General features: G+C 42.9%; 1 long non-coding RNA gene across 1 annotated transcript; it reads left to right on the top strand.

The window, feature by feature from the left end:
• Window positions 1–6: 6 nt before the first annotated feature.
• LOC134285699 (uncharacterized) lies at window positions 7–17,858 on the top strand. The gene is made up of 2 exons (XR_009996554.1): window positions 7–6,478; window positions 6,663–17,858. It is a non-coding gene; the product is annotated as an uncharacterized LOC134285699 (long non-coding RNA).
• Window positions 17,859–18,356: the final 498 nt, after the last annotated feature.

Raw genomic sequence — 18,356 nt, 5'->3', positions numbered from 1 at the left:
CCTCATACCTTACGGGCGGGGACGAAGGCACACTCTGAACTATGTTGATCATAGACCGACCCGCTGGCTGGCTTGCTAGCTGGCTGGCATCATTGTAATCTAATCAAGGTGAAGAGACCGACAGTCGATGCAATGATCCCGTTCAAGGTTTCCTGACCGCATATGGGTTATTGTTTTGTTTTAGTTGCGCGGTGAATCCCGGAAGTGAGGTCTAAAACAGTTCTATGGGAGTCGCCAAGGTGGAGACAAGTTGGAACAGTGATGCCAGCTGATTTTTCTTTTGAATTTTGTCACAAAGTGCGAAACGTACATTATTTCTGACTAAGAGTACACCTATATCAGCAGTTATGAGCGGATGTCATCCGGTAATTGGGTTCTTTAGGGGTATCTAGATTATTTCATAATCGGAATCTCCACTTGGTAAGTTTGCCAACAGATGACACTATCTTGCGACGCTGTCAGTCATGTTGTTACTTTTCCGTACGGAATAATATGTCAATTATTTCGTACCAAAGACGTTGGAATTTCCGGGGAATTTATCAAGGAGTTTCTCAGGAGTTTTTTTCCATGAGTTCCTTGTAAATTCTTTAAGGTATTCCTCAGAAATTTCTCCAGGAGTTCCTTGGGAAAACTTCAAGAAGTTCCACGAGAATTCTTACAGGAGTTCTTCGGAAATTTCCCCAAGAGCTCCTCGGGAATTTCTAAAGGAGTTTCACGGGAATACCTTCAGGAATTCTTCTGAAAGATCTCCAGGACTTCCTCGGGTATCTCTCCAGGGGCTCCTTGGTAATATTCCCAAGAGATTCCAGGCATTTTTTCCAGAAGTTCCTAGGAAATTGTTTTATAATTTCCTCCGGAATGCCTCTTTAAAACTTCCCTAAGAAGTTCTCTGGGAATTTCTCAAGGAGTTCCCCGGGCGTTCCTTCAGGAGTGTTTCTGGATTTCTTCTAGGAAATGCTTGGGAAGTTCTCCACGAGTTAGGAGAACCTTAGGAAATTTTGCAGAAGTTCTACATGATTTTACTCAGAAGCTTCTCGGGAATATCTTCAGGAGTTCCTAAAAAAATCTTTTAAGGAATCTTCGAAAAACTCCTGGAGGGATTCCTGATGAATTCCCGAGGAATTTTCAAGGAACTTCTGGAGGAATTCTCGAGGGACTGCTGGAGGAATTTCTAAAGGGGTTCCTGGAGCAATTTCCGACGAACGTAAGGGGATCGATTGTGATTGGTATTATGCTAGCGGAGATTTTCGGCTTCCAGTCTCTATGTAATCATAAACGGATATTGGTTCAACACCTGACGTTTCGGTCACATATTGTGCCTTTTTCAAAGGATAGATACAGTCTCTCCGATTACTCGTGATGTTATGTATGTTATGTGATGTTATGTACGTCTTCACTTCAGTGGTTGAGTTCGTTGGTTGGCGCACTTTTTCAAATCTATCAGTACGCCGCCGATAAGAGGTAGATCGTAGGAGGTAAAACAGATCGATACTGATAGATTTGAAAAAGTGCGCCAACCAACGAACTCAACCACTGAGACTGTATCTATCCTTTGAAAAAGGCACAATATATGTGACCGAAACGTCAGGTGTTGAACCAATATCCGTTTATGATTACAAAGAGACTGGAAGTCGAAAATCCCCGCTAGCATAATTTCCGACGAACTCCTGGAGAAATTCCCGAGGAACTCCTGGAAGAATTCCCGAGACATTCCTGGAGGAATTTCCGGTGACTTTTTGGAGCAGTTCTCGGAGATTTCCTGGGGTAATTCCCTAGGAACTCCTGAAGGAATTCTCTGAGAACTCCTGGAATATTCTCGGAGAATTTTTGGAGGAATTTCCGGGGAACTTCTGGAGAAATTCCCGGAGAACTGCAATAACTCTTGAAGTTATTCTCGGAGAACTCTTGGTGAAATGTTCGGGGAACTTCTGGAGGAATTCCCAGGAAACTCCTGAAAAAAAAAAAAATCCCAGGGAACTCCTGGAGGTATTCCCGAATAATTTTTGGAGGAATTACGGGGAACTCCTGAAGGAATTCTCAGGACATTCCTGGGGAAGTTCTCGAGAAACTCCTGGACGAGTTCCGGGGGAACTATAGAGGATTTGTTTTGTGTGAAACTTGTGCAAACATTTGTGGGGAACTGCTGGATGAATTTCCGGGCATTACTAGGGGACTTTTAAGAATTATTGCGGGAGGAATTCGTGGGGATTTTCTAGAAATATTTCGTTGAATTCTTGGAAGTATTCCTGGGGAAGTCATGGAGGTATTCCCGGGGACTTCTGTCTTGGCTTCTGTAGGAATTTTCAAGGAACTCCTACAGGAATTATCGTAAAACTCTTGAAGGACTTCCAGGGATATTTGTGGATGAACTTCTGTTTAGATTCTGAAGAAATTCTCAGGGTTATTACGGAGGAATTTCCGGAAAAGTGTTATACATTCTTGGGGAACTGCTTGAGACAAATTTAGAATCAATTCTCAGCAATATCTCAGAAGGAATTCTGGAAGACTCTAGGAGGAAACCCACAAATTGCTTCAGGAAGAATTTCAAAAGAAACTATTGTAGAAATTCCTAAAGAAACGACTTTAAGAAGCTCTTGAAGAATTTCATAAGCATAACAAAAAAAAAACTGAAGCTTTCCCAGAAGAAGGGTAAAAAATAACTCTAACGCCAAAGGATGGCCAAGGAATTCCACAAGGATGAATCCCACATAGAACTCCTGTATGAATTGCACATCAGCATCGTTTCGTTAAAATGCTGTCAGTTAAACAAATGTCAAAATCACTTACGGAAAAAGGAGGAATTTTACTTGAGCGCTCTACTTGAGAACAGGAAACTTACCATTAGTCGAAATTTGAAATTAGAATTGCTACCTTCCCGCCCATTACCAAAGCACAGACACTTGGGACTAAGAAAGGTATATGTAGACACCTGAGGTGTCACGGGAATTTAAGTGTTGTTAGTGTAACGGTTAAGTCCAAAGGATACGTTTGGTCGATTTTTAGGTGCCACAACAATATACAGAAACAAACTCACCAAATTTTACGAATTCCAGTACTCTCGAGATGAATTTGTTGACTTCCATTTGCATCTTCCGGACATCCAGCGGCCATAACATCAAACATTACACGGAAATCACGCGAAAATGAAAACGAATTCTGGCAACCTCGATGGGTATACGACAAACTCTCACAACAATAGCGAGTTATCCTACTCAACAGTTCGTGATCCGCTAAATTATCAGGCAAGAGAAACTTGTAGAACACCGAACATCCATTTGCAAGCACTTTCCGAGGTAAAATTTGCTGAAGGCATAGCACCACCAGCCATTTCTCAATTCGGCTGAGCAAATTCAAAACAACGCGAAGCAAAGAAAACGCGCGATAATTTTGTAAATGCAGCCGTTCGCGCGCACCGCCTGCTGCGATCCATCGCGATTTCTCCTTGAATTTCTTCAGAATTTCTGTGGTTTTTTTTTCAGGAATTCTTAGGGATATTATTCCAGAACTTGCTCTGGGGGTTGCTCCAAGGATTGCGATAGAAATTCCTTCAGAGAGTCCTACAGGGATTCCTCCAGGAATTGCTCTGGGGATTCCTCCAGGAATTGCTCTAGGGATTCCTCCATGAGTTCCTGCTGGGATTTCTCCAAAAAATTCTGATGGGATTGTGATAGGAGTTTCTGTAGCGCTTACTGTTGGAATTGCTTCAGCAATTAATACTAAGACTCCTCCAGGAATTCTTCAAGGGGGTCCTGTTTAGTTTCCTTCTGGGTTTTTCTCCAAGAACTCCTGCGATTTCTTCAATAATTCTTCAAGGCATTCTCCCAGAAATTTCTGTAGCGGTTGCTCAACTATAGAGATTTCTACAGGGATTTCTGTGAGGAATCCTCTAGAGCAGGATTCCCACAGGAATTCTTTTGGGGAACCCTATTCAGATTTCTACAGAGAATCTTCTAGGTATTCTTACTGAGTTGTTTTCGGAGATTTCTTCTGCAATTCTTCCAGGAATACTTCTATGGATCTCTCCATGATTTATCTATGTTTTTCTTCAGGTATATTTCCAAGAATTTCTTTCGGTATTCTTCTTGGAATCCGGGTTCCGTGTTGCTGCTGGGACTACTCCAGGTATTGCCGTTAGAATGTCTTCAGGAATTCTTGCTGCGACTCCTCGAGCAATCCTTGCTCTGATTCTTCCAGAAATTCCCCCTGAGAATCCTTCAGAAATTCTTCCTGTGATTCCTCTAGGGATTTCCGTAGACATTCCTTCAGAGAATTCCCCAGAGATACCAACAGGAATTTCTCTAGGGAGTCCTCTCGAGATTGCACGAGTTCATCTAAGGATTCCTCCAGAGTTTACTTCTGAGGTTTCTCCAAGAACACCTCTATGGATCCCTCCAGGGATTTCTCTAGATATTCCTCCAGGCATTTCTGCAAAGATTTCTCCAAGAGTTCCTCCAGGGATTTCTGGACTTAAGATTTCTCCAAGACTAATGATAAGCATTTTAGGAATCGTTGTTGGTTGTTGAAATGGCTGTTGAAGTCGCGAAGTTTAGTATAAGGAACGTTACTTAGCTCTATTGCATTTTTGGCATGAAGTTCTATGTCTCCGAACGTTATTTCAGATATTCCTGACATTGCAGATTTCCTGTCGATTTATCGAACACGTTGGAGCCCTAGACCAATGTGGTCAGTGAAAGAATTACATATACAAATCCGATGATCCGTTTCGCATGAGGACGTTTGGTACAATGCGAATCATGTACGCGACCTGTTTTTGTGTAAAATGGGATTACGTGAAACCGAAGACCACTTTATCAAGAAGACTTGCAGCACTGCCGAAAATCGGGAGTCACTGTTAGAAGCGCTACCTCGGGTGAAGGTGGCCTATTAATTATAGTGTGTGTAAATCTTCATACTCGCACCAATACACTCTTACACTTTTATACAAAGGTATTACCTTAGCTCAACAGGCGGCGGTGCCGTCGGTGACGCTTGCCGTTAGTATGGGAAAATAACAGAGTTCCATGTCTACTTGATAAAGAAGTCTTCGGTGAATCGTTCATTATGCCGAATGTCCTTATGCGAAACAGCTTTATACGAAATGGGTCACCCTTCTTCCCTCATTTGTGCTCCTGTAAAACCTTTGGATTTCATCAACAAACTTGTCATTAAAAAAATCCAGAAAAACTGCGGGCCATCGAGTCTTCCTTGACCACTACCGTCCGCCGCGTCGGTTAAGATGTGGTAATAAACTGCGAACAAGTGTGCTAAAAGTGTCATAAATCAATACACGAGAGGAGTACCCGCGATGCACGATGGTACTATGCGTCGGGTTTCATACAGGCGGTACCTGCTTTGTTGTACAGATTCTGTCATAATTTATACGTTTACAGCAGCCTACTCTGATCCATTCGAAGGGCGCATGATGAACCATGCTCAATCGCTTTGGCTCAATCTTTGCATTGAATGATTTGTCGCATCATCACAGAGTTGCGTCCGTGAGACGCGGGATATCTCGGAACTAAATAACGCATCCGGCAGCCTGTATCGAAGTCAACTTGCGAGTGGGATGTGTCATCCCAAACGTGTAATTTGGGGAAGGCCAATCGTACGCGCGCAAAGATGTCGTCGCGCCGCGCCGGCCGTGTAGTAAATAAATAGTGCAAATTCCGAGGGTCAAACAAACACGAATTCTCGCACGGGGATCATTCTTTCGAACCGTCTGTCTGCAGGTACGAGCCCGGTGGGGACGATGGATGATTCACCATCAGACGATGGTAGTTAGTAAACGATTACTCTAAAATTAAAATCGCCTCAGTTGAATATGCGCGGACTGGCCCGTTTCGAGGTTTGACCACAGACGACAGACTGATGGGTTTTTGGTGGTATTGACAACGAGAAGTTGTTTTACATTTGAATTTAAATTGCCTTTGATAAATTTTCGTAAAACGTGCGAAACTAAGACGACACAACATTGATAAACGGTAAACGAGAATAAAAAGTTCATCTGGGTTCATCCAAACAACTTATTGATGTACTATGATTCCTTTGTTTTAGAATGATAGCATTAGCAGTAGCATCGTGGTGGCGCTGCGATCTGTAATGCAAGGGGTGACTGTGAAACTTGTCAAGTAGAATCTTTCAGATTCACCACTGCACACAGCGAAAAAAACCAAAGAAACTCATCAAAATACCTTATGGTTTTTTTTGCCATAACTCAACTGTATGGATGCCATAAGAATATCTTATGGAACCTAGTTTTCATAAGTTATCCTTATGGCATGGCATAAGAAAATCTTATGAAAATGAGTTTTAATAAGATTTTCCTTATTTCATTCATAGTTTTGTGGTGGATTGCGTGGTTGCGTGCTTCGCTTTCTGACAGTTGAACTAGAAGTGTTCTGAATCTTGTGCTTAGCCTACTTGATCACGCTCAACTACCACATCTCCTTTTCTTTATAATTGAATGAGCTTTTTATATGTCGAATTCGTTTTTGAACCTGGGTTGGAACTGGATTGGCGGAAAATGTGTAAACAAACAAACGTCAAACAAACTCAAACAAACTTTAGTACAAGCGAAACCGAAGTCGGGTTGGGGTTGAAACTGTGATCTCATCCAGTTCCAACCCAGGTTGGAACTGAATCAAAAACGAATTCGACAATAGTTATTCAAAATGGTGTTTTGTTTCAACGATTTGGCTTGAGAACGGGTCAACGGATCTACATATATTTTTTTACTAGAGGGTCTTTATTATGTCATGCCCTCACCGACCAACCCGAGGTTGTCCGTGAGGGTCTTTATTCTGTCATGCCCTCACCGACCAACCCGAGGTTGTCCGTGAGGGTCTTTGTTCTGACATGGTCTCACCGACCAACCCGAGGTTGTCTGTGAGGGACTTTGTATAGGATCCGCCGGATGTGAGCTTGCAATTTCAAGTTTCACTAGCTGACCCCGGCAAACTTTGTCTTGCCTACTGCGTTTTTTGACGTTTCAAGTCTTCAGCCAAGACCAAGTCCCCGTTCAAAATGTATGAAGAATGGATTTTCAAAAACTCTCGATTTCTCCATGTTTTATGGCTCATAAACCTTCCTTGGGTGAAAACTAACAGAACAAAGCTAAGACGACCCAAATCGGTCCTTCCGTTCTCAAGTTATGCGCGGTCCCACGTATGCCACTACATTTTATATATATAGATTGGTAAATCTTGCCGCGGTAGAAGGTCTTGTACGGATGGATTCCCTCGTAGGCTAGTTGGTGGAATTTGCATGCCAAACCAGGTCAGACTTTTCTTCACATTTTCGTTTAAATCGTCCTCATCTTGATGCGAATTTTCATCATCTTCGATTTGTTATAACTTCTTCAGCATTTTCTCCAAGATACCATCTTCGTCAGCCATTTGTGGTGGGTTGCGTGGTTGCGTGCTTCGCTTTCTGACAGTTGAACTAGAAGTGTTCTGAATCTTGTGCTTAGCCTACTTGATCACGCTCAACTACCACAAGTTTAATTATAGCAAGAATCTCATGAATTGCCTAAGGTTTTTTAGTTACGTGTGTGGTATGTAGTTGTTGAAATATTCTTAAACATATTTTCATTCAAATTCAGCTTATTTTTTCGAGGAAAATTTATTCTACCTTTTCATTCTCTATTCTCTATGATCCATTCGAACAGTAGATTATTCACCACGTACAATCCTGGGTCAACTAGTAGTCAATTAGTATCGTATCGTCTGATCACACCAGAAGGTGCTGCGCGCCTTTTATTGGCCGAAAAGTGAAATTTAGCATTACCAGTCCAAAGGTGATTAATTTTGCTTATTAGGGCATCTTCCAACAGCAACAACGGTGCACAAAAGCCGCCGCCGGTCGTAAATTGCACGTTTAACTGCAAATTGCCACTTGCAGTCAGACCTTTCAGGCGTTTATCATACCAGAGGAGCAGGATAAATTGACAAGCCCGTCTTCGGAGGAACGGGTTTTTGCAAAATTATGACATTACGAATCAGTTGCATTTTGGTAATTTAGTACATAGTGTGAATTGTGGCGTTCAGAAAGCTATGCAGAGTAATTCAATTAAATCGAGAAAAAATCAACAAGGATATCCAGCAATCTACGAGCGCCAATGGCCGCCACAATCATGCTGGCTTTCTAGCAGGGATAGCATGATCTGACGTTTGGCTTGTGTCGTTTGACAGCTGATTGATAAGATTTACGATCGTCAAACGACGCACGATAAACGTCAGATCATAATATCCCTGCCAGAAAGCGAGCATTATTGTGGTACCCAGAGATGCTCGAAAATTGCTGGATAATTCTGAGCAGAAAAGTCATGAAGATAAATATATTTAAGACTTTTAGAGATGTCAATACTATTGAAAGGATCCAAGATCGCGGAAGAAACTTAGAGATTCTCGAGATAAATTCCAAATTTTTAACATAGGGTCTGTGACCATTTGGGCCGGGGGGCCTATTTACTGCTATAACTCAGTCAATTTTGAACCAATTGACTTGATTTTTGGGATACGATAAGATACGCACAGTATCTAAACATGTGCAAAAGTTCATGTAAATTGGTTTGAAATTGACTGAGTTATAGCAGCATGTGTCCAAAAAAAGCCCTCCTGCCCAAATGGTCCCAAGGGTCTGGGTCTATCATATGCTTAGAAAATACGACGCAGAAACTTAGATTTATCCATTTATTTCAATTTAATATTCCACAAGAATGCTTCAATACAAAAAAAAAGCCTGTTTACAAAGACTAAAGAAGTTGAGAATGCAAAATCAGTCACATCAAGAACCTGTTCTCCCACTGACTGGATACCCAGGAGATTGCATTCAATATCTCTGGAAATGACGCGTTGATCGCTCCCAAAAATGTCCCACTAATGGAGTTGGTAAACGATAACAAAAAAAACGGCTCATTCAGGGTCATTACACAAATTTGCATGGATGCATTCTGCATCCGCGTTTGCCGAAACTCGACGAGCAATGCAATAAACGTCTTTATAAATTGCGCACCAAACAGGTTCGGGGCACCGGGGTGATCAACGCCTTCATAACGGGGACCGACGACCGTCGTCACCGTGCAAGCAAATTGTGTGCACTTTAGGAGAAGTGACGGTGGTGTCGCAACGGGTGACAGCCTCCTTCCTTCCCCTCTGGCCATAATTCCTCGAAGACAAACCTCTCCAATCTCCATCAAAGTTTGCCGCTTTCCGATCAAGGTGGATTGAGTTCATTAAACCAGTAGGCGGATTCCGGTTCTTTGGGACATTTTTGTGAGTTTTAACTTTACTTCATCACTTTGTTGGAACAAGAAAGAGTTGAAAGAAGTTCACTAAAGGCCAGTTTAGACCAAGCGACCAACACGGTGCTTCTAGACTCTAGAAGGATTCCCGGTGGAATCCCCTCAGGATTCCCGGTGGAATCCCGTCAGGATTCCGTGTGGAATCCCGTCAGTATTCCGAGTGGAATGCCGTCAGGATTCCGAGTGGAATCCCTTCAGGATTCCCGGTGGAATCCCGTTAGGATTCCCGGTGGAATCCCGTCAGGATTCCCGGTGGAATCCCGTCAGGATTCCCGGTGGAATCCCGTCAGGATTCCCGGTGGAATCCCGTCAGGATTCCCGGTGGAATCCCGTCAGGATTCCAAATGGAATCCCGTCAGGATTTCGAATGGAATCCCAGCAGGATTCCGAATGGAATCCCATCAGGATTCCCGATGGAATCCCGTCAGGATTCCGAGTGGAATCCCGTCAGGATTCCGAGTGGAATTCCGTCAGGATTCCGAGTGGAATCTCGTCAGAATTCCGAGTGGAATCCCGTCAGGATTCCGAGTGGAATCTCGTCAGGATTCCGAGCACGCAAAATCGGCTACGCTCAAAAATGTGTTCGGCCTGCACATTTTTAGTAAATATCCATGCCGCACATGACTGTGTTGGAAACACACATTTTTTTAAAATTGCTCGTACGCTCACATGAGCATGTATTTTGCAATAATTTCGACATGGTAACCTCACTGGGTTTATAAACCACCTTCAAATACCGAAAAATATAGATATTTTGCAAAAATGTGAGCGTACGAGCAATTTAAAAAAATGTGTGTTTCCAACACAGTCCCTGTGCGGCATGGGCGCTACTCAAAAATGAGAGCTTTTATTTTAGAGAGAGTGGAATCTCGTCAGGATTCCGAGTGGAATCCCGTCAGGATTCCGAGTGGAATCCCGTCAGGATTCCGAGTGGAATCCCGTCAGGATTCCGAGTGGAACCCCGTCAGGATTCCGAGTGGAACCCCGTCAGGATTCCCAGTCAAATTTAACGAAATCACTTCAATGAATTTTCCTTAACATGTAGGTACTTAATGAACGCTGGCTAATGATCAGCTCATTTGCAAAAACGAAAACATCATTTTTCTACGGAGAATGGTGGTCATCGCACCGCCTCATCCATCACCATTGACCATCATCGTTCCCAAGAGTCTTCGTGTGAGCTGGTTTCTGTTTGCTTCGATTCGGGATGATTTCGCACTCATTCACGTCACCTCGCCAACTTGGATTGTCGCCTTTTGTCGATTTCTTCGCCATCGTCGTCGCTTCATTGATCCGAGCATCCGCCGAGCAAGCGAGCGATCGCGGTTGAGGAGGCGGACGAAAACAACTCGCGTCGCAACGCTCTGCCCGCCTCCTCTTCTATCTCGGCAGCTAGCGACTCGACTCGACTCGGCGCAGCTAGGGAAGATCATCCCACGCCCTCTGACCGACTTCATCCGAAAACGAGTAGAAGTTCGCCTCGTCGAAAAGGTTTTTCAAAATGCGCGTGCGATTTCCGATTCGGCTTGCTCGTGTTTGAGAGAACAATGAATCGATCGCCGAATTGAAGGTGTGCGATCTTTGCGCGACAATATAATTTAGCGATCGCTCGGCCGGCGAATCCGAATGACAAATATTAAATAACTATTTCAAATGGATGGTAATCAATTGGAGCAATCGCGTGGGGTGTGGTTGACATTGAGGAGATAAGTTATCTTCTGTCACAATTGGAAGTGGGCGGAAATCGATCCTTAATTGGAGCAATTCCACTTGAAAAAATGATTTATTTTTATTGTTTATGGTTGTAGTGGAATTGACACATTTATAACGAAGTAAACAAGTAGTAATTGCATTCAGCGGGGTCTATTGAAGTGGAAAACTTGTTCTTATCAGGCGTGTCGGATCTAGACTATATTACAATTTCGTCACTTTGCTGGATCTACTGCATCCTATTGTAGATTGTAATAAACGATCGGTTTAATTAGATGCATACCTACGTAGAACACGTGCCGCTTCTCACAGCCGCCCTTCCCAGTCTTAACCAATGAGGAATAGGAAAGGTCATCAAAGTCACCGTCGTAAAAAGGGTCGAGTGATCTCCGATAGATCGATAAATTAGCAAATTCCAGATCCAGAGATCGCCCCGACGCAGTTGGCGTTGATTCAAGATTTTCCGCGATTGCACACACACATCCCCACATACAAACATCGCGGCGTGATTAATTGGGTCTGACACTTGGCAGCGGCCTACTATACCTACATATGTGTACACCTAGAACCGTTTGTAACCTTCGCGTCTCTAGGGCGAATATATTTCTGTCCACACTCAACCCAAAACAAGTGTGGGTGCCCAATAAAATTCTCGTCCGCCGTCACCGACACACGCCAAGAAAAACCTTTTGAACGAAACGTTCTCTCGAAAGTGAAAATAGATTATACTTTTCCGCACACCTCTTCACTTCCTCTTTCCCATCAAAAGATCTATGAAATAAACAAACCATTTTGGCTCAATCTTTGAGGGGGACCCTTTCAAGAAAAAGAACGATCATTACTGTCGTCTCAATTTGGCCGCAGTAAACCACCAGGTTGATTTATCGCCTTGACAACGAGGCAACGAGATTTCCCGTTCCCGTACAACAGGTAGGTAGATCAGCAGAGACCAGATTCGATGATCGGACGAAGGCAAGGCCAAGGTCAACGGAACACCACGACGGTTTTGGCCGCACATTTGCGCTTGCGGCACGTGAGTGTGTCCAATTGAATTAGGCGTTACTAAAAGCTTGGCAGGCAGCAGCTGTGACAGTTTGCGTCATGGCGACGGAAGGGGTTTCATGGATGCAGAATTTGTGTCAAATACATATTTTTAAGGAAAAAGTGTTGTTTACATGCATGTTTTATGCCTCATTCACTGTCGTATCTTAAGGTTGAGCTCGATTGACCGCCTGTAGATGTCACTCCACTATCTGCAGACCAGCTACACTCACACAAGAAAGTAATGAGATAGTTGCTTGACACTAACAGGCATCTCCAATGTGTGAGTGTTGGTGAACTCCAACTTTTAGGCGAGAATGGCGCCTGCTACGTCAGGCTGCTGGTCTATGTAGGAAAAGGGAAAGAAGTGATGATTGCAATCACTGCGTTTGCGAAAGTTCATGCAGATTTCGAGTGTTGTTGGTAAATGTTCATTTGGAAGAGGGTTCACGTTCGGTACATGGATGTCAAAGATAGCTCAATACTGAGCTTTTGATCTCGTGCTGTGTTTAGTCCGGTTCTAAATTTACAAGCATTTCGCTCATTCAGCCAACATTGTATACGATCAAGGCAGTCACAGCCTATTCGCAACAAACCGCGTATCTCGTTCACATTTCATCCAAGTAATCGCCCAATCAACGATCACCGGATCGAACTGGCCGTGCCGTTGCCAACAGCAACGACACTTTTCCATCATCATCATCATAGAAGGTAAACATGTTTTCACATATTTTTCCCTTGTTTGTACACCCTCGAACGCACTGAAAAATCTCCCATACTCTTTATGGGGGTCCCAATACTCGATCTGTCGAACGGAGAGCGCGATTGGATTGGGGGCCACCACTTTCCTTCGCTTATCTGGTTGGTCCCAGTCACACCGTCGACCAGCGAGCGTCGACGACGACGAGAGTGTGATCCATAATGGGAAATGCTGTACCTACTACAGTGTGCTCCCCATACTGACATCAATAGCCATTTTAAGCGCGAGAGAAGCCTTCGCGGGAATGTTTCCACGAACAATCCCCGGGCCCCGGGTCCGATTGAAAGTTCGTTGCTTTGATTCCCCGGACTGAACCGAACCGGTAAGGTTCCTCCTTGTCTCTCGGAGGCATGTTGGCAAAAAAGTCCCTAACTGATAGAAAGTGGATTGAATTATGCAGAGATTTCTTTTTGTCTAAGAATTCGTACAGTGAAGACCTCAGCATATCTATAATCAACGGTTAATGAGGGCACTTTTTTGGAGAAGATCTGGAATTGGTTTTACGAATTCCCTTGATCTTGATAGTTATCTCTTTTCTATTGGCTTATAGGGCATACATTCGGCCAATATATAGCTTGTCAGCTGTACAAGAGCACAATTTCAACATAAAAGGCGAATATCAATGAAACTAAATCAATCAAAATTAGAGCGAGCATATTGGAAGTGATTTTTTATGATTTTGTAGCTGGAAAGTCGACTTATTTATCGAGGGATTTCGGTTTTCAGCCAAAGAAAAGCGTTGAGTTTCTTATCTCATCGTCAACGTTTCGATCCAGATGTTGGAATCTTCTTCAGGGCATACGGTTCATTCATTTATAGTAAGGATCTACAAACTATATCTAGACTACACTTACTCGAAATGAATCAATTTGTCTGATCCTGTGTATTGAATGGTTTGCTGAATATAATACACCGCGGCCTTTGTAATGTTCCAAACGCGCATTTGCACGAACTTCCACGCGGCAAATCCTCTTGGAAACGAATAGCCGCACTTGAGCAAACGCCGCAATGTTATCTCCCATTAAGAATGGAGTAAAAGGGGAGCAAAAAACGCGGCTGTTCCTTTCCTCAGGGATTTGCCGCGTGTACTTTTGGGCAAATGCGCTAATACATCTCAAGATTGATTGTCGCGTTTTGATATGGCATTGCACAAATCTCACTGTGGATTTTAAGCCGTTAGAGAAGTAGTTTGGTACATATCACCAGGTGAACTCTGATTCAACCAGCCGGTACGAACGCAGCAACAACAACATCGTCAAGAGACTGTACGCACTACAGCTGATAGATGCCCGAACGAAACACAGACTCACAAGCTAAAACGCTGTGTGTCCTCGCATATACGGGCAGCCGAAAGCGCACAAGCTGAGCCTGCTAGTTGTTCTCAACCCAACATCTCCAACGTACCATTTGAGTAAGTTCATAGCTGATATACTTCAAAATTCTTTCAAAAGTCAGTATAATGCTGTCGACTCAAAAACGTCGTTGTTTACCAACGGACATCGTTATTGAGAATCTGTTGACGAGAGCATTATGCGCTGCTAACATTCCTCCCTAATTTACTAATCTAATCTAATCTAATCTAATCTAATCTAACACATGCGCAGCCAGTACAAGAAAGCATCCTGGAAAATAATCGGGTTAGATTACGCCCGATTATTTTTCTTGTCAATATTGATAATTGCAGCATATCGAAAATATGACACAAGCATCAAAGCGGCCAGGCCTACTGCGCAGCGTTTACCGCAAAGATGATTCTTTGAAATGATTCGATTTCAATGAACATTCATTTTAAATCGAAACACTTCTCGAATCTACAGGGGAGGAAGGATGCGTGGACATACCGTACCAAACGCTCCGAGATTTAGATACAGTGACCCCACAATTTATGAATCGGCAAAAATGACCACAGTTTATGGATCACTCCATTTGATCATCATGGTGATTCTTAAATAGTGTACGAAATTTAAGGTGATTCATCGGTGTGGGGTCACTGTATATGAAGTAAGGTATTTTGTTGTATAAATGGATGTTAAAATGAGAAATGAAGCATGAAACGTTCTCACCGAATTTTGTTAATTCATCCGTGGATCCACTTGAGGAATGAAACTTTCTACGTTCCGAGGCCCACGTCACTATGAGAAGACACATCCGATTCGGCCAAACCAAAACTCGCGCACGGCGTCTTTGCACTAACTCAAAATCACTGCACTATCGAAATCTCCAAAAGTACCACTCGTCATTTCACAATTGACTCAACATCCAACACAAAAGTCTGCGGATCACTTGATACCACAAAACCCACGACATCTATCATTCGAAGTCAATATCTGGGTGGCATAACACCAAACGGTTCACCAACAGCGATCAATGAAAACCCCTTTTTTCATTTTCGACTGGCAGCCTTCAAACACGATGCAGGAACTGATCGCACCCGACCCTGCACCAAAAGCACTACCGATCACGAAACGTGCAGCACACAGTCCTGTGGACAACAAGTGGACAACGCAAATCACTCCGGATGATAAAGCGTCGGTGATAGTATATCACGAAAACGTCACAGAACAAGAACGCGAAAAAAATCGTGTCAAGCAGAGATGGCATTTCACCGTAGCGATCTAACATTCCTCCCTAATTTACACGTAAATATGTGAACGATCTGTTGCTTGTGCTTCATAAAGATCAAGGTAAGTGTGTTTACATCCAAGGTGGAGGTCAACTGTCAACTACCCTCAGTAATATTCAATCCCTCAGTAATGTTTGAATAGTTGTTAGCTCTGGCAGTGTTCGCAAATGCCGTGACTCCTGGTGAAAATCTCCCATTTTGTACCACCCACCGTGCTGGCAGTAAAGTATATAGCCTTATATCCAGTGTTCGCAAAACTACTTCTCTAACGGCTTTGAATCCACAGTGAGAATTGTGAAGTACCAAATCAAAACACGACAAACAACCGTGAGATGTACACGGAATCAGACAAATTGATTCATTTCGAGTAAATGTAGTCTAGATGTAGTTCGTAAAACCTTCTTAATTAAACGAATAAACCGCAGGCCCTGAAGAAGACCCAACATCTGGATCGAAACGTTGGCGATTAGATAAGAAAATCAACGCTTTTCTTTGACTGGAAGCCGAAATCCCCCGAGTAACTCTTCCCATTGGTTGTTTGTCTGGGGATTTTGATAAGTATTCCTAAAATTTCTCCTACAATTTCCCCAGGAGTTTCTTGTAAGATATCTCGAGGAAATATTGGACTTCATTTCCTGGAAGAAAAAAAAATGGGATAAACAGAATAGCGATTAATTTATGGAAATACACGGTGTTTATCCTAAGATTTCTCTGGAGGTTCTCCCAAGCATTCCTGTATCAGTTTCACCCATGGAATTCTCCTATTTTTTCAAAGGTTTTTTTTTCAGAAATTCATAGAATAGTTTTTTGAGGAATTTCTGGAATAAATCTCAAAGAAAGTATGTATTGGTTGTGTTTTAGTGTGTCATTTTTTTCTCATGGAATTTCTAATCTTTATTGAAATTTCTAGAAAGAATGAGGTTTCCTAGTGGTTTCTTCGGAACGATTCTTCCAGGAACTCATTCTGCGATTTCTTCCAATTTCTTTCTAGGGTTTCCTCCAGGTAATATTGTTCAATATTTTTCCCAGGATACCTACTACGAGTTTTTATATACTTTCTCAGAATCAGAAAGTGAGTGACAAGCAGGGCGCGGAGGCTGAAACATGCCGCATTTCGTCGTTCCCGCGTTTTTGCATTTTTCTTTGTGTTTTTAGTTCGCACTTGAGTGGAACGCTGATGGAAGAGTGAAAGGTCGACGGTCGTCAGTGACAAGCAGGGCGCGGAGGCTGAAACTTGCCGCATTTCGTCGTTCCCGCGTTTTCGTATTTTTCATTGTTTTTTGTTCACACTTTGTGTAAATGATCGACGATGGCTCGGTGGCAAGAGACCACATTGCCCGCATCGTGGTGCTCGTGTCCGTCGTTATTCCGAGTTCGGAAATGCTGAGACCAAAGCCAAACATAGAAAACCAGCTGGTCAGGATTACCCGGTGAGTTCGTTCCTTATTATTACTTTTTATATTTGCACATGACATATATGGGGATTTCGGAGGGGTAGCCTAAGGAAGTTAAATGAACTGGTTTCCGGGCAAATGTTCGTGGGGTGGCCAGACTTTGTCACGAGATAACAATTATCATGTTGTTTTCCGAAGGTCTCCAGTGAATTTAGCTGACCCTGCTACAACAAACCATCAGGTAGATCATTCCGTTCCGGTATGACTCTGCAGCCATAGGTAATCCTTGCGCTGATGGTGGGTACACAATCATCATCATCATCATCATCATCACTTTCTCAGAATCAGAAGCTCCTGAAAGGGTCGTCAGTGACAAGCAGGGCGTGGAGGCTGAAACTTGCCGCATTTCGTCGTTCCCGCGTTTTCGTATTTTTCTTTGTGTTTTTTGTTCGCACTTTGTGTAAATGATCGACGATGGCTCGGTGGCAAGAGACCACATTGCCCGCATCGTGGTGCTCGTGTTCGTCGTTATTCCGAGTTCGGAAATGCTAGTATCCAAGAGATTGTTTTTCAGTGCGTCGGGTATTCTCGCTTATGTATTTTTTTCGGATTCTTCGATGGACGACCGGAGAATCAACGAGCGGTTTGAACGAGTGCACATTTAATATGGTTGGACCGTTTGCATGCTGAGACCAAAGCCAAACATAGAAAACCAGCTGGTCAGGATTACCCGGTGAGTTCGTTCCTTATTACTTTTTATATTTGAACATGACATATATGGGGATTTCGGAGGGGTAGCCTAAGGAAGTTAAATGAACTGGTTTCCGGGCAAATGTTCGTGGGGTGGCCAGACTTTGTCACGAGATAACAATTATCATGTTGTTTTCCGAAGGTCTCCAGTGAATTTAGCTTACCCTGCTACAACAAACCATCAGGTAGATCATTCCGTTCCGGTATGACTCTGCAGCCATAGGTAATCCTTGCGCTGATGGTGGGTACACAATCATCATCATCATCATCATCACTTTCTCAGAAGCTCCTGAAAAAAATCTAGCAAAAAATCATGAAGAAATTTTTGCTTAACCTCTCCGACAGCGTTGGTGTTGGTATCGCTGTTTTATTAATTCGATCACGTTTATTGTTATCTCGATTGTAATGATTAACGAATCTTCCATTGGAATCCCAGAGAAAATAACAAAAATTACTTGGTTTTCTTATTATTCATTAAAAGTGACTCCTGGGGATTTTTTTTTATTACCGTACCGGTTTGGGCCGAAGGGTCTCAGATTTTCATGAAGTTTTTTCCACAGGCAGGACTCATGGATATATGAACAAAAAATTGAGAAAAAAATCAGGGTCGCCTATTGTCCCGGAAAACTCAGGTGGAATTTTTTTGTTTTCCCCTGACACTACTTACATTGAAAAATCATAACTCAAGAACGAAGCATCGTAGAAACAAAGTTTTTTTTAGAAAATGAAAGCAAATTTTCTCAGAAACTGGAAAAAGATTTCCACAAAATTTTTCAC

The sequence above is a fragment of the Aedes albopictus genome, chromosome 1 (assembly GCF_035046485.1).
Source record: "Aedes albopictus strain Foshan chromosome 1, AalbF5, whole genome shotgun sequence".
NCBI classification, from domain to species: Eukaryota; Metazoa; Arthropoda; class Insecta; order Diptera; family Culicidae; genus Aedes; species Aedes albopictus.
This window is presented reverse-complemented; position numbering and strand designations above follow the sequence as displayed.